Genomic DNA, 13182 nt, shown 5'->3' on the forward strand with positions numbered 1-13182 from the left:
GGAACATATGAAGCATTCATATCATGCAATAAAATTACTGAGACAAAAATGATGAAAGATAAGCAGACAGAAAGCATGAATCTGTTGTCAGGACAGCAATCGGTAAGGATGGAAAAAAGGATTTATTACAGCGTTATCATCAATAAGAAATAAGCTCTGACAATGATGGTTATGTACCCCTGGCTCCTGCACTGAAATCAAATCCTTCTCCGTGCCCTAAGACCTATAGCCAGGAACGGGATACCCAAGTAAGATCCAAGAAGCTACTTAGGTTGAAGGAAACACCAGGCCCAGAGCTTCCATTTCTTGGGAGCGTTTCTAACCACTCATTATCATACATTATTTATTACCATATACTACTCTAAATTACATAATATAGCTTATTATATGGTAAAAATGGATTCCCTCAGCCACTAAAGCTCCACCAGCAATGTTTTGCAATATGGGCTGTTCATCTGCAGAAGGCACGCTCTGCAGACAGCTACAGCCACAGGCACCTCTGCAGGCTTCAGCGCAGATTTGTCTCCTCTGTGAGGCACTGCCAACCTTGGGGAACTGTTGTAGGGCACCCACCCTAAAGGAATATGTGGAGATCGTGAGGTTCAAAAACAAATGTCCCTTTTATATGCCAATAAAGATGCCTCTGGCATTTCATGGTTTCAGGCCGGTAAGTATGAAATGCTGGAAACAACTTCTCTAACTTCCTAAACCATTCTTAGGGCTTGCTGTTTCTCACGGCAAAATATTTTATCAAAATTTACATGCTGTAAACTAACGGGAAGGTCTTAGCACACAACATTTGAATGCGGGTACATCAGAGGGTAAGGTGGGGAAATCACATTGAAACTCAGCATTTAAATAACATTTGTTTAAGAAGTTCAAGAGCAAGTTTCAAACTGATAGAGCAAGTATCCCAAACCTGGCATATCGTATATAATGGCCAGGTATGGGAAATTCATGAAGAAGTCATGGTCATTTTTGACTCTTTGTATGCCAGGAAAGAAATCAGAAAGAATCTTTTCACTACATTTTTACTATAGAAGAAAAATCTGTCAGGCATAGGCTTCTGCACAGGACACCTTCAACAGAGGGAGCAGCATCTGGTTGAGGAGGCCAGTGAAGATAACACACCAAATTCACACGTGTTCATATAATATGTTGCAAGGTTCAGAAAACTGCAAGCAATTAAATCCAAAACCTGAATTTTTCCAACAGACAACAAAGCAGAAGGAAGAATTTAAAACATACAGTCAAGATTCCTAGAGTTTGTTCACTTCTTTTGTTTCCTCTGCATTTTTCTTTTATTAATATCAATCAAAACACTATTCAGGAAAGTCCAAGAGTTACAAACCCACCCATAAGACTTCAGCTGGAAGCAAACTGTTGGATTAAAAGCTCAATTCTTGAAACTAGACCTAGGAGCTTGTGAAACGTGCTCAAATACGGCTTCTTCCCTGGAACAGATGCATTTCAGCCGGCATCTCTTCTGCCTGCCCATCTGCCCTAATTGTACTCCAGAGGGACCACTAAAAATCGCAGTCCTTTGTGCACGTCCCACCCCTTCCACCTGCAGTGCGGAGAGGGACGATGGCTGCAGTGGCCACGGGATGGCCGAGCGACCTGAGCACCAGCCCAACAGACGCCAGCGAGCCAATGTGGCCAGGAGCCCTTTGTCACAATTACCTCTCATTCGCTCATTTTCCACACCCTGAATAAAAGATTTTGCTACAAAACATTTTCTAATAGTCCATTTTTGGCGAACAACCACAGTTTTATGAAATTAAGTGTCGCAAATAAATGCTACCTGATTTGGTCTTTCCCAGCCACGGAGGTGAAAGGCATCAAAGACCATTTCCTTACTGAGGCACTCCAACCCATTAAAATGAGGAATTATTAAAATTATCTTAGTGATAATGCCCAGACCACTGGCTTCACTCCACAGAGCACTGGGTAACGCTTTAAAACATTCACTTGGCTCAATGTAAAACTCTCAATATTAAACAAGCACTGTAAAAATATTTCTGGGGCTACTAGTAACATCTTCAGCATCCGGCTGTGCATGTCCTCCTTAGATAACCAAAGGTATTTGCAGCAGAAGGAATATTTCAACATCTAGAGCACAGAATTACTTTCTGATGAATGTGGGGCCCTGTGGGTTGCAATGTGCTGTCTCACATCCCACCGTGCTGTTCAGACACTCCCGGAGGGCCAGGGCCTAACCTTACATTAAAGGTAATATCTTTATAATGAAGATACTCACTCAGGAACAGCCCAGAAAAGAAGCTGAATCAAACTCATAATCCCTTTTTGTCCTATGAAAAATAAGGGAGGATAAGGTACAATGAAACACATGGGATCCCTGCATCATCCAGGCACAGAGTCACTAAGAAGAGGCTCAGCTTGGCTATCGGCAGGACCTGAAAATAGCTCCTTCACAGCACCATGAGAAAAGGCAGCCCTGGGGAGGAACAAGAGAGGGAAGATGGTGACAATCTCTTCCAGTGCCAGGAACACCAAACCCAAGCCCATGGCTTGAAAGAAAGGACTGTAGCACGGGCCTGAAGCAGGAACACGCAGCCTTATTACGCCGTGCAGCTCCAGCTGCTTCCCGCACAGGCCCCCATACACATTTTTATCGGAAGAATTCTCTATACATTCCTTATTTTGCTGTGCAAAGACCTCCACCGAGTCCTGTAAATGCGTAGTTGGGCCAGCCATAACTCCAGCAGCAGCCCCTTGCAGTCACCTCTGCCCACAGGTACAGACACGAACCAAAAGCCAGGCAGTACCCGAGCTGAATTCAGAGCTGCCTGCACTAACAGCAAACCCCCTAGCTCTAGTCCTTTGCTCATCTAAGTGTGGGCACTAAAATCCTTCAGCTGGCTCCCCAGCTGTTCAGCCTGCGGATGTTGGACCAAACCTACTCTAATTTCAGCCGATATAACTTCATCCAAGGATCAGACCAAAGAAATTCATCTCCATTGTTCCCAAACACACTCTGGGGACGTCTCTTCTCTCCTTCATGCTCATAACAGAAAGATAACAGGGTACAACTCAGCTCTACCTCCTCCAGTTTTGTAGTGGGATGTATTCTCTATAAATCAATGGACACACATTAAGAAAAAGCGCAGAGAGATTTGCCCAGCCAATTCAAATTCACTTTATTCTTGTTACACAACAGAGCATGTAGGACTGTGGGACATCAAGGCTGTAAAATTAAAAGGAACAGATACACATTGATTAAGCTCCATCTTCAGCTTATAGCCAAGAAAACTATTGTGAAAACGTTAAAAATGAAAGATGTTATGTCCTCATCCATATATCCTCCGACAGTGACAGAGCACTGAACAGCACCGGCATACTGAACAGCCCTGCAACTTTTTTCTCTGCAACTGTGGAGAGATCTCATCTCAAACACTGGCTTCAGTTCTGGGCCAAAAGGATATAGACAAACTTGATGAAATTCAGACAATAGCTGTAAAGACGATTAAGATATTGATTTGGTGGGAAAACGATTAACAAGTCTCATAGCAGCTTCAAACAACGCCAAGAGAAGGCTAAGAGAGGAAGGAATGACCACATCTACATGGGTTTGAGGGACATGTACTAACAGTAGAGACAGGGAGGAATTGACTAGGCTATTGACAATAGGCTGAAAAGAAATAAAGACAGGGAAATGATGCTGAGTATCTGAAGAAATTACCTAAAGTGAAATCCAATACAGTGATTCCCAGAGAATCAGAGCAACACTTGTCATATAAAAAAAATAAGGCGGGATAAAGTACGAGGAAATGCACTGACAGTGGGGATGCTGCCAGGAATGAGTTGTGTGAGGATCCTGATGGGCAAAAAAAGAGTTCTCCCTTTCTTCTCAGAGCCGATACATTGCCATGGTTGTTCCACATTAGAGACTATTAGAGTGGAAGGCTTTTCCTTTGGGGAGAAAATAAAAAAGAGCCACTCCATCCTTCCCCCACGCAGTCAGCTGCCTGCAGTGCTTACTTCAGTTTCTCACTGTGAAGACTGGCTGTCACACACTGGCTTCAAATTTTTCCATCTGTCAGAAACTTAATAAAAATGTAAATTAAAAACATTCACAAATTTCCTACTTAAAAGGTTCATAACTCTCCTATGTTTTATGTCATCCTACCAATCTTTAACTCATCTGCACTCAGTTCTACCGAGCAAAATGGAAAAGAACGTATAGTCTGCCATCACAGATAATAATCCAACACATTCGGGTTATGGATACAGTAATATCCAGAAAATATTAGAAAGAGAGGAAGCATACTATTAAAACCCTATAGTATTTCTCTCTCTCAAGTGCCTGCCTGTTTAGAATGCAAAGTAAAAGTCAAAAAGTGACACAAAAGAAAAAAGCACTCCGCTGATGTTTCAGAAGTTCATAATTCATTAAAATCTGAATTATATTTTTGCTTGTGGTAGCAACAGTTTGTTAGGTTTATTTTTTACTTGTAGAATTCACGTTAATTACTCAAACAGGATTGTCTTCCTCAGGTTGTTTCCTTATAAGCAATGCCATGTAGGTTCAGATAATTATTTTTTTTAAAGATTATAGTTTATGGACCTGCAGTATTGGAATAACTGAAGTTATTCAAAGTTATTGCTTTGCCTCTATTCTGGCTGTGGAAAATAACAATAACTGAAAAAAACAACAGTACTTTTAATGGGGAAGGGGAAAGAGTTAATACACTCATACATTTTAAAGGAAGCACTTGGAATTTTAAAGTGTATTTTGAGCCCAAATATAACCTTTTAAAGTACTGTGCTCAGCATGAGGTTTTTTAATTGTTTTCTTGGGGGGGGGGAGAACAGCCTAGGACACAGGCACTGAGGAAAGAAAGCACACCTGGCTCATTTCAAGAAAGTGCTAAGCACTGACCCATATTTGGAGTTGGATCCTGGCTCAAGTGGGTGGTTTAGGTTGGTACCACGGGACTTCTCGCCCAAGGCTGTGCCCTAAAGCCGCATGAAAGTGTCACATCCTCCCTCCCTTCCCAGGTGAGGACCCTCCGAGTTAGAGCTTCAGCTGTGCCCCTCCTCATCCCTGGGTGAGCCACGCCATCTCAGATGAGTGCAGTGGGCGCTAAGGGGACTCAGCCTCCTAGGCTACCAGGGCGGGTATCTACGGAGCCGAGCTCAGCATCACCCTGTAACGCACAGGACTCAAACCTGGAGCTCAGGTAGAGAGGAATAAGTAAAACGAGGAAAGAAAAACTTGCTTCCACAACTGACAATAGTCAGTGGGGGAAAGCCAGACAGTGTGTGCTTTACTAGCGAGCCAGAGCCCATCGGTAACATGACCTCGCTGCCATGAGCAAGGAATAGTGGCTAGGAGTGGTGGTACCTGCCTCCGCATCCTCATGCTGCCCATGGCCATCTCATGAGCCGTCCTCCTCTCAGAGTTGTGTCAAAAACCATAATCTCTTTGCTAAATTCTCATTGATGTCTGTTTAAAGCTTTTTCTTGGGACGGAAGATTTTTGTGGTAATCGAGAAGAAAAGCAATTCACTTGATTAAAGATTGGTAAATACAAGTGACAGAAATGGTTTCCTATGAACATCATGATGTGTCCCCAATCGATAACCCCATGAGAGAATTGGAGCTTAAGGGAAGGAAGTTATTAGTTTTAGTAAAGGCTCATATAATTAAATATAAGTCTACAGATTCCCAAGCAGAGAGGCAAGGAGAATGCCCAGGCAAGACTTTTCAGATTGTTCTACTTTTTTTTCTCTTCTTTTCAGTTGATTTGGTGCTTTCATTTAATTGTGCAATTTTAAGAAAGGTGAAGATCTTAGTCTCACATGTTAGGGCAAATAGCCAGTGACATAACAGAGAACTGTTTATTAAAATGTTAGGCCAGGTTTCACCTAAATTGTCCTTCAGTAGCAGCCAACAGTGGATGTTAAAAATCCTTAATGATTTAGCTGAACTTTTAGTAAGTCATTAATTTCTAAATGTTTCTCATGTGTGACTGCAAAGAGCACCTACAACTTAGCACCAGGTTTATCCGATCCCCATACTGGGCTGATTTCTGGTAATTGGGACTTTAGCCTTTCACCCCTGGATCAGTGTTTCAAACTCACACCGGGCTGGTATTGAATAAAAGTAATTTCCATCTGCAGGCTGCTCAGTGACCTCTGTGAAATATTGCAACTTGGTAGTGGACAGGTGTCTATATAATTAAAATACACTTTGCAAGCACAGTTGGCACCCTGGAATTTTCTTATTATGACTCTATAATTTGCTCCCCCCAGCTCATAAATGGGAAGCATTCAGGAGCACTGATATGTCATTTGAAAACAAGGAGGATACAGTGTTCTTCATAAATCCCGCAAACAAAGTACCTCTGTTTCTAGAGCAGTTTTAAATCCCTAGACAAATGCTTTTGTGCACTGCAAAGATTATTATTCAGTCTAGTAAAACTCAGGAATTGTAAGTAAAAGATCAGCTTTAAAAACTGATAAAAACCCAGAGCCCGATAGGTGCATGACAAGATCTCCCAGCTGGTGTTATGCCCAGCATTCACTGCAGAGATGCTGTTTCCACACTGGCAACACAGCAGCATAACACAGCGTATCCCATGTATCTGTGAATCTGCATTAATTGAGGTAGCATGCCCAGATATCCACGCTGACTCAGAGTACTTTTTGTAGCAAAAAATACAATGAGGGTCTTAACAGGAGAAGATATGCCCAAGCTCAACATGAGGCAGTTTCGCTGACTAGAAATCAAGACAACAGTTTTATGTTTTAGCAGGATTTGGAGGGCAGGCAGGGGAACAGCACAACATTTTTTGACTTTTGACTAAGCAAGCCACAATCCAAGCCTCAAGCCTTTACCCTGTTCCTCTTCTCTAACCTCTTTAGGCAGAGGTTTTCTTGGAAAACACGACACACTGATCTCCTCGTGCAGTAAGGGAGAGCTAAGCAAGGCAGAGCGCTGCAGGCTGAGGCCGTGGGACAGATGCAGCTGCACAGAACTGGGGGATGCTCAGAGGCTGTCGTGGGGATCTTTGTGGATTCACCAGCAACTCACATCTGTGCCAATCAAAGAAATAAGGAGAAAGTTATATGGAATCCAAGCACCAAGGAAGGATAGTTAAGCACAACACACGTGCATGATGTTTCACCTCTAGACAGAAACATCATTTGTTCTGACCTCGTTTGAGATGTTAAAAGATGTGTAAGAACACCATTACGCATGGATGGCATGAGCTCCCATCTCAGGGTGGGAACAAAACAGAAGAGATTATTTAGATCAAGAATTGAGTAAGCTTCATTTTGTAGGAAGGCGAAATGAAAGCATACACCCATCCCCACACCCCCACTGTCCCCAAAAAGCAAAGCCAAGGCATTACAGTGGTCCTGCTAGGGACATCTATAGGGTTCTATTTGAAAAGTTCTCTAGAAACTTTCTCCTACTAGGAAGTTTCTCCTCAAATTGTTTTTCTTAGCCACTCATTTCCTCTGCACTTGGCAACTGGAATACAGAGGCAAACACACTGCCAAACAGATCTCAGCATTCACCCCTCATTCCCCAATTTATATTCATTAAAGCTAGTCTGCTTTTTACATGTATTTCCGAAGGAATGGTTAAGAGCAGGAGGAAAACAGAAATGCGTAACCAAAGCAAGTATCACACACCCATTTTAACACATTTCCGTCACGTATTTTTGTTCCAGAAGAACATACATAGCCTGCTCAGCCTGAAACACAAAACCCCAAAGTTACAAACTGTGAAGATGGCCACTGTTAACAAATTGCAGATGCATGAGACCTATCCAGAAAGACCTCACAAATCAGCAGTGAGGGAGAAGAGAGAGCAAATCATGCAGAAACTATTTAATCAATGAGTAAAGACAATTATAACATCTGTTAATCTTTTGTGTAGGTTATAATTAGATGCTGCGGAGGAGTAGCCTTTAAGGGGGGAGGCAGGGAATCCTTTAACATCTGCTAGAAGGGCAAACACTGTGCAATAAATGACTTTAAATGCAATCAGCAAAATGAGAGCTGTGCAGAGTTCACAAAAGGCCTGTATAAAAGATTGAGGATAACAAAATATTTTGCCAAAGGTCAACTCCTGCAGCACAAGAGCCTGAATAATGACAGCTAGTTTAGAGGCCACATCAAAAACAAACGTGATTGTACCTCTGAAAAACAATTCTTTTCTCATTTGTGTCATTATAGCAAAAGCACATGCTGCTGCTGTATATCACGTCAGCTTAATGACTTATTAGAGCTGTATCTATCAACCTTGAACAGTTGCGAATAAACAGGTAGCTACGATGCATTTCAAGGATCAGAATTCAGTCTAATTAGACTGACACGGAACTGTGGTGTGCTGCAAAAATGATGTGATTCTTATTTTAAATAATTAATCATTCCGTAGCTTCTAAAAAATCTAATTATTTACTCATTTTGCCCTTGAAAACAACCATATGCTTTAAGCTGCTACTCACTGAAAATGCGAGCCCAAGAGGGAGTTACTTTATCCAGTTTAACGTGGCCCTCTACTGGCAAAATAGCCCCCAAAATCTTACCACTATGAACCATTTTGTCAGATCCAGGGAGCTAAGCAGCTGAAAAGATCCTACATTTTACAGCAGAGTTACCCCATATTTTAGAAAACAGCAACGTGGAGCAGAGCTTTAGGAATGTGTAGAAATTGAGCCATTGTTAATCTCCTCTCGAGTTCCCCACTACTCCTTTTACCCAGCAGATGCAGCTCTGGCCATCCACCCGAGCACTGGAGAGAAAAGCCAAGCGCTCATGTCTGGTGGGGTAAGTCATTTCAGAAGCAAAAGCCATCCTCTTACTCGTGTGTCAAGTTGTGCTGTATTCCTCAAGGAGCGCTGCTGATTCCAAAGTGGATCAAATCACACGTGTGAGCTCAGTTTGCACGATTAGCTAATACTTAGTGCTGGGGAAGTAAGCATGATACAACCCAGCTGCAACAAGAAGAATAGCTCTCAAAAAACAAATGATAACCACCACCAAAAAGCAAATTCAGTGCACAAGGAGTCCTGCTTCTTTTTTTTTCCCCCACCATTACTGACAACCCGCAGTGGTGATTCAACACAGCTTCAATCAAAGTGAAGCAGACAATGCAATTCGCCTCTGTTGTTGCATGCAGTAATTAACTCTTCCTGTTTGCATTATGCCTGAGCAACAACGAAACAAAAGGATACGGTAAACTGTTGAATTTAACAATTTAGATAACAATGAATTATAATAATCAATTAGCACTGTCAAAGACCAGAATTTATGGCATATTTGGTTCTGCACAGACCTATTGTGTGCACTATCCAAGGCTAGTTTGGCTCAGGAAAACAAATAGCGGCGTCTTGTGGGCAGCTTATCAACCCCGCGGTTTCCCGGTAGCATTTGTTCTTGCTCTGTGTCAATACCAGTAGTCCATTTTTCAGCAACATAATTTTTATCCACTGTTTTATAATCCAAGCTACTGCTCAGGGCCTGCATCATTCACAGCCCAGTGTTACTGCCAGCTTCCCGAACCCGCTGCTGCAGCACTGACCCCATCCCTGGGACTCACCCCATCCAACTCCGCATGCCAGGCTAGGGAATCATACACAATTTCTAAGTATTTTTCAGCTATCTAACTTTCCATCCCCAAAACACTGTGACTAATGTATGCAACCATCAGGGAACACTTAATGCACTTCAGGTTTCTGCACGGTATATGAGAGGGATCATCAGGCAGCACGGAACAGTACTGCAGGTGCTAACGGTTCGTGTTGTACTTACATTGTACATTTATCCTATTTTAGCAATAAAACTCTACTTTAGATGCTAAAACTTCCAAAGGTGTATATTAGCAGCTTTGGTAGGGATTTTTGGGAAGCATAACTCCATCCTGCCAGGAGCTGAACATGGCAGAGCACCTCCTGCTAAGCCCTGCCGCCAGCTGTGCTCCCCTTGGCACCTTTGTTCGGTGGCTTTTATCCCAGCCTCAGTCCCACTTGTCGGCTGATGACAGGCTGGAGCCTGCACTCATTCCACTTCTTTTCAGACAGCCAGAAAGCCCGAAGAATTGCCATTCTGCTGGCAATTGTCCCCTTTAATGCCATCCCACAATGTTATCAGATAATATGCGGTGTCCTTGGGCTTATTTCTCAGACCTGTGGCCTCTACCCAGGGAAAATCCAACCAGGGGATCGCTCGACTGAAAACCGAGCTTGCTCTGTAGCCTAATTTGCGACATTGAAATATAGGAAAGAAAATGTAAATGTGAGAAGGGAAATGTAAGAAAGAAAAATGAAAATCAAATGGCCTCAAGCTCATCAGGTTTCGAGAGTCTGCTCCTGCTCTTAAAGCAATTATCTGAAAATTTGCTCTTGACTCAAGTGGAAGGGGAATTGGACCCTACCACAGGGCATTTAATGGGGCAAGATTTCTACTTGTTTAAATCTAAGCCTCAAAACACTAGTATGCAACTCACACTATGCGCAAGAATAAGAGCAGAAAAGTCCATGAAATTTTCTTAAAACAGGAGTGACATCCACATTTGTAAGAGCAGGACTTGCACATAAAATGAAATTAGGTGGGAAAGCTAAGTGGGCCCTGATTATTATTTTTTTTTTTAATCTCAGTTTTTGTTCTGAAGGTCTTGTGGGCATTTGCCACCACGATGCATGAGCTTTGCAAACATGAATACACTTATCAGCTCACAGCAGTAGATCATCATTACTGACCACAGGCTGACAGAGGGAAGGAAAGACTGGCCACAGGAGTCAGTGTGGTAGGGCTCAAAGCACCTTGCCTTCAGCCCATTCCCTCTCCCCAGCGAAAGGCTCTATCACAATGCCCTGTTCTCCACTTCCAAATTCAGTGGCAGCTTCTACAAAAAGGTCTTTTAAAGGAAAAACTCTTTTAAAGAACATATAAACTTTTTTATTTATACTATTTCTGAAGGAAGAGGATGAATGCACAGAACAAAACTCTATGCCCTCACTTAAGCCCCTATTTAAAGCCCCCCAAACCTTTGCCATTCTCATGGCATGGCATCAATGCAGAGCTAAATTTAGGGCTCTTTTTTTTTCTTCCAAGAGAATACACTTCAGTTCCAAAGACAGAACAACGGGTCCTAAGTTACACATCTTGACATGCCAAGCCACATTAAAACATCAAAAGAAAAGACAGACAGGTTTTGATCTGCTATAGAAACAAGGTCACTTGAGAGAGGCATCTGCAGTTGCAGCCACCCAAGCCTGGGAGTGAAGCCCCAGTAATCTGTTGCTGTGTGTGACTGAGAGGCCTTGTAAACAAAGTCAGTGGCAGGAGAGGCAAAAATAAAATAAAATAAAATAAAACATTAGTGCTAATAATTAAGGAGGAATCCTCCTGTTTGATTGATTTGTGCTGGCTTAGCCTCATAATACTTGCCCTCTAGAATCATAGATTTCTGATTTCATTCTTTAGAAATGTGCTTTGTCTCCCCAAAGATCATTAAACAGAGGTAAACAGTAATAAAAGAGATCCTCATACACGGTCCTGTGATCAGGTTACTTTCTGGAAGAGCCACAGCAATTGAAATTGCAGTAATTTAGAACGGGCTCCTGTGAAGGGCTGAAATGAGAAGCAGGAGAGCTGTGGTCTGTTACCAGCTTTTGAAGAAGGTAAACTAAGTTTTAATAAATCACCGCTCTGGGTCAGTGTCCCCCTCTGTAAAATGGGAATAACAGCATGACAATCTCACCTGGTTGTCACGAAAATGAGTTAATTGGTGGCTATAAACACAGCTCAGTCCTCAAACAGCAGGCAGTGCAGAAAAAGTTTATTTCACAGCAGTTACCAAAGTAGTAGTGGTTTTGTCCTGATGTGTCAGGATTTGTTGGATTTCTAACATTAATACTCAAAACAAAGTAAAAATCACTGTTTCTCATATAATTGACAATTCATTTAATCCAAAAGGCGTCAGATTTCAAAGCAGGGTCCGACTCTCTTTTAAACTTAACTACCTCCAGAACTTGAACAAGGAAAAAGAGTAGAAATAGCCAAGTTTTACTTTAAATCTCTGCCTGCATAAGCAGCAAAACAGTTTTAAAAGAAAATATGTTAAAGACTACAAGGAAATTATATTAAAAATTCACACTAATTTTGAGTATTCAAATAAATGCCACAAACTGATAAAAGAACAATCTTTAAAAGACAGACTGCTTTTTGTTTGCTTAATGGCAATATGATATTTTAAGAACCTTAGAGTTTCATCAATTATATTAAGAGAGTCACTTCAGTGCAGCCTCATACAAACAAAAGCTAGATTCAAGTTTTCATTTGCCCTTTATCCTGTTACAGATACATGGCTGCAATTCCTAACTACATACTTGCTGCTCTTTTAATTAAACTACAAACAGCAATGCTGACAAATTCCTAGAGAAAATAAGCTTTACAGAGATGATAAAAACACTAAAACAGCAAAAGTCTTACTTGCAGCAGTTCAGTCAAAACATGCCAGCCCTGGAGAACTCAGAACCGTAAGAAGTCTTTGCAGTCCAGAAATTCTCTCGAGTTTATCCAGTGTTTATTTACCAAGCTTTAAAAGTCTGTGGTTAGAAGAACAGAGTTAGCTTTCTGCACCATCCACAGCACTACAGAAGTCCTCCAGTAACAGCAGACATGAAGTTTGCTGATAGTTGGGTTTTCTGCTGCTATGTAGTTGCTCAGTACTTGTAAATACAAGCTCTGTGGACAAAGTCCCAAATGACATCACAGGCAGCTGCTTATTGTTGAGTCTTTATTAACTGACTGTCAAAAAAAGAAAAGAGAAGAGGAAAGAAAAGCACAAACTATCTTCCCTGCAGCACAATTTGCATCTTAGTAGGAGTTGCAGTGCTACACACATAAATACTTCTGTTTACCCAACTGATGTTTTCTTAGAATGAATAAACAGTGTTTGCAGGGAAAGCACAAAATTAAGAACAACCTCACCAGAGCTTCAAAATGCAAAGAGTGCAGGGAGAAAAAGAAAAATTAGAAGTGTCAGCAGCGCCTTTTTCAGAATTCACCCCTGCATTCTCCTAATTCTTTTGTTTATTTTAACGATATGCAACCAGGGGTGCAAATCTGCATGGATTTAAAAGCACAGAGCACAGAGTTTTATTAAGTTGAAATGAGTATTTCAACTAAGTCCTAATTT

General features: G+C 41.7%; 1 protein-coding gene across 18 annotated transcripts in view; it reads right to left on the reverse strand.

The window, feature by feature from the left end:
• The window catches only part of NCKAP5 (NCK associated protein 5), a 435119-nt gene that overhangs the window by 352536 nt on the left and 69401 nt on the right, over window positions 1-13182 (reverse strand). Inside the window, exon 2 of one of the 18 annotated variants that reach the window (XM_038182170.2) lies at window positions 12474-12589. The exons of 16 other annotated variants lie outside the window; for them this stretch is intronic. The gene's annotated coding sequence lies outside the window, so the exon portion shown is untranslated. Of the gene's footprint in view, window positions 1-12473; window positions 12788-13182 lie in introns of those variants that run through there. One more of the 18 variants, XM_038182171.2, reaches the window with a different exon arrangement.

This window comes from Anas platyrhynchos, chromosome 7 (genome assembly GCF_047663525.1).
Source record: "Anas platyrhynchos isolate ZD024472 breed Pekin duck chromosome 7, IASCAAS_PekinDuck_T2T, whole genome shotgun sequence".
Lineage (NCBI taxonomy): Eukaryota > Metazoa > Chordata > Aves > Anseriformes > Anatidae > Anas > Anas platyrhynchos.